Source organism: Apodemus sylvaticus, chromosome 9 (assembly GCF_947179515.1).
Source record: "Apodemus sylvaticus chromosome 9, mApoSyl1.1, whole genome shotgun sequence".
Classification (NCBI taxonomy): Eukaryota; Metazoa; Chordata; class Mammalia; order Rodentia; family Muridae; genus Apodemus; species Apodemus sylvaticus.
In genome coordinates this window covers 70,930,688-70,935,066 of record NC_067480.1, presented here as the reverse complement: position 1 = coordinate 70,935,066, position 4,379 = coordinate 70,930,688, and positions in this window count along the sequence as shown.

Genomic DNA, 4,379 nt, shown 5'->3' with positions numbered 1-4,379 from the left:
TTAACTTTATCCTAACTGCATCCTTAACCATATACCTAAACCCTACCCTTACCCCTACACTCACCCTAACACTAAAACTAAGATTTAACTTTAACCTGACACTATCCTAAATCCTAGGCCTAACCTTAAACCTTACCCTTATTAATTAAATTTAATATTTATTACCCTTACTGTTACCCTAACCCTAGCCCTAAACCTTTCCTTACCACAACCCTAAACCTAATACCACCCATAACACCTAACTCAAACCCTAACATTATCCCGAGTACCAAACATAACCATAACCTGTATTCTTACCTTACTGTAATTTAGCCTTAACCCTATCCTCACTCTAAAACTAATTCTTACCCTTACCCTAGCCCTAACCCTAAACTTAAGTGATTTCTTAAACCTTCTACTAATCCTAATTGTAACCAAACCCCAAAACTAACACTAACCCTAATTTTTAATTTACCCTTACCCTAACCCTAAACCTGACTCTAATCCTATTTCTAACCTACCACTAGCCCCTATCCTTAACCTAACACTAACCTGACCTTTATTCTTACTATAAGGTATCTTTAACTCTAACCCTAACCAGAACCCTTCCCCTTACTCTAAGCCTAACCCTAATTCTAACCCTAGCACTAAACCTAAATCTAACACTTATCCAAACACTAACCCCAAAGCCAAACTTAATTCTTACGCTAACACTGTTACAAATAACCTAACCCTAACCCTAACACTAAGCCTTTCCCTTATAATTACTCTAGCCCTAACCTTAACATAAAATCTGGCCTTACCGTACCTGTAGTACATATGCTTAAACTTACCCTAACCATAACTCTTATACTACCATTAACATTATGCTTGCCCACAACGTTACTGTAATTTTAAACCTAACTCTAATCTTATCCCTAACCATAGACCTTACCCTTACCCTTTCCCTAACCTTAAACATAAACCTAAAACCAATCCCTAAACCTAAGGGTTAGATTTAGAGTAGGGGTAATGTTAAGTATTAGGGTTAGCATTGTTTTTAGGGTAAGAGTAAGAGAAAGGGCAAGGGTAAGGATTAGGTTTAGGGCTAGGGCTAGGGTTAGGGCTAGGGTAAGGATAAAAGTTTTGGGATTGGGGTTAGAGTTAGAATAACAGTAGGGTAAAGTTTAGCATTGGTTTAGAGTTAGCATTAAGATAAGGGTTAGGGTTAGGGTTCAGTTTATCATTAGGGTAAGGTTAAGGGTTAGTGTTAGATATATGGTTATGGTTAGGATAAGGGTAAGTGTAAGGTATCAGGTTAGGGTATTAGTGTAAGGGTTAGGATAAGTGTAAGCATTGAGATTAGGTATAGGGTTACAGTTAGGGTTGGGGCTGGGGAAACAGCAAAGTTAAGAGAATGTTAAGGTTAAAGACAAGGTTAGGTTAAGAATAAGGGTTAGGGCTAGGTTTTGTTTTAGAATTAAGGCTAAGGGTAAGAGTTATGCTATGTTTTAGATTCAGAGTAAGGACAAGGCTTAGGGTTAGAGTTAGTCATAGGCTTAGAGTAAGGGTAACCTTAGGGTTAGATTTAGGGTTAGGGTTAGGGTAGGGTAAGGGTACCAGCTAGAATTAAGGTAAGGTTTAGGGCTACAGATAGTGTTAGGGTAAGTATAGGTTTAGAGTTACATTTAGGTTTAGAGTTAAATTTAATATATGGGTGTCATTAATGAGAAGCATATGGTTAAGGATAAGGCTTATGGTTATTGTTAGGGTTAGGATAACTGCAATCTTAAAGGTAAGAGTAGGTGCCAGTTAGGGCTAAGTTTATGGTAACGTTTAGCATTACAGTAAGTATAAGTGTTAGGGTATAGGTTAGAGTTAGAGTTAGGGATAGGGGTAGGAGTAGGGTTAGAGTAAGGTTAAGGGTAAGGGCTAGTTATAGGACTAGGGTTAGGGTAAAGGAAAAGTTAAGGGTTATGTTTCAGATTAGGTATAATTTTAGGCTAAGGCTAATAGTAATTTTTCTGTTAGGTTTAAGCTTAGATTTCAGACAAGGGTAAGGGTCAGGGTTGGGATAAGATATACAGTTAGCATTGGCATTATGGTTAGTGTCAATGTTTGGGTTAGGGTGAGTGTAAGAGAATGGGTTTCCGTCAGGTTCAGGATTAGGGTCAGGGTAAATTTAAAGATAAGAAAAAGCATAAGGGTTAGGGTTAGTGTTTAGTGTTGGAGTATGGTTTAATGTAAGCATAAGAAATGCAGTCTGTGTTCAGGTTGAGCTAGGTTTAAATCCAGGTGACTCAGTGGATTTAATCCACAAGGGATGGACGGTCCGTTTGCCCACACTCCCAGACACTAGGCACCTGACATCATGCCCTCAACTCCATAATCCTGTGACCTTCAGTCGTGTAGGGCAATACCCCAAGCCCCTGGTATTCTGGCTGGACTCCACCACCACAGTTACCTGGCCACAGCCAGGTATGCCTTGCCGCACAGTTACCTGGCAACAGTGAGGCAGCCTGGCCCACTAGAAAAGGGGATGCTTGGCCCTTCCTCTCTCTCTTGTTCTCTTACTCTCTCCCTTGCCTCTTGCCCCCTTACTCCACACTCTCTCCCCATTCCCATCTCTCCTCTCTCCAAGTGGCCATGGCCAGCTTCTACTTCCCTATCTCCTCTCGTTCCCCCTCCTTTTCTACAATAAAGCTATAAAACCATGGGCTGCCTCCTTCCATCTAAACCTTCCATGTTGGAACAATGGAACGGGCCCACATAAGAATATGATTAATGATAAGTGTTTTTGTTAGGGTTAGGGTTAGGGTTAGGGTTAGGGTTAGGGTTAGGGTTAGGGTAAGGGAAAGTTTTAGGCCTAGGGTTAGCGTTAGTGTTAGGATAAGTTTTAGAGTTAGTTTAGGGTAAGAATAAGAATAAAGGCAAAGGAAAGGGAATGGCTTATGATTAGGTTTAGGGTTTATGTAAAGGTAGAGTTAAGGTTTAGTGTTAGAGCTAGGGTAATGATAAGGGTGAGGGTTAGGGTAAGGCTTAGGTTTTGTGTTTGGATAAATCTAAGGGTAAGTTTAAGTGCAAGAGTTAGCTTTAGTGTTAGGTTTAGAGTAAAGGTAAGTGTAAGTGTTAAAGGTAGTGTTATTGATATGATAAGAATAAGGGAAAGGGTAAGGGTAGAGATTATATTTAGGATTAGAGATAGGGGTAGAGAAAGGGTAAGGAAAAAGTTAGGTTTAGGTTTGAAGTTAGAGTTAGTGAAATGGTAAGGTAATGGTAAAAGAATGGTAAACTTAAGGGCAAATGTTAGAGTTGGGTTAGAGTTGAGGTAAGAGATAGGGTTAGGTTTATGGTTAGTGTTGAGGTTGGGGTTATGGTAAGGGTAAATATAAAGATTAGGTTTAGGTATAGGGTTAGCTTAAGTGTAATTGTTAATGTTAAGCATAAGGAAAAGGGTTAGGGTTATTGTTAGGGATAGGATAAATGTATTAGTTTGTGTTTTACTTCCATGAACAGACATGATGACCAAGGCAACTCTTATAAACACTGGCATCTAATTAGGGCTGGCCTAGAGTTTCAGAGCCATTATCCTCAAGTCAGGAAGCATGGAAGCATCCAAGCAGGCATAGCTCTGAAGAAAGACAAGTTTTACAACTTTTTCCAAAGGCAAACAGGAAAAGCCTGGCTCCCATATCGTTAGAAGGGGTGGGTTGCATTGCCCATCCTGACAGTGATACATTTCCTCCAACAAGGACACACCTATTCTAACAAGACCGTGTCTCCTAATTTTGCCACTTCCTAGGTCAAGCATATTCTAAAAAACACAGTAAGGGTTAGAGCTAATGTTAGGGTTAGTGTTAGGGTTTAGGAAATGGTAAGAATAAAGAAATGGGTTATATTTAGTGTTGGGGTAAGTTTACAGGAAGGTAAAGTGTTACAGTAAGCATAAGCATTAGGTTAAAGGGTTAGAGTTAGGGTTAGGCTTAGGTTTAGATTAAAGGCTAGAGGAAGAGTTAGGGTAAGGCTAAGAGTAAGGTTTAGGGTTAGGGTTAAGTTATGGTTAGAATAGTGCAGGCCATTTTTACTATATTAATCCTGCCAATCCACGAGCAAGGAAGATTTTTCCATTTTCTGAGGTCTTCGATTTCTTTCTTCAGAGACCTGAAGTTCTTCTCATACAGATCTTTCACTTGTTTGGTTAGATTCACCCCAAGATACTTTATATTGTTTGTGGCTATTGTGAAGGGTGTCATTTCCCTAATTTCTTTCTCAGCCTGCTTATCCTTTGAGTATAGGAAGGCTACTGATTTGCTTGAGTTGATTTTATAACATGCCACTTTGCTGAAGTTGTTTATCAGCTGTAGGAGTTCTCTAGTGGAGTTTTTTGGGTCACTTAGGTAGACTATCATATCATCTGCAAA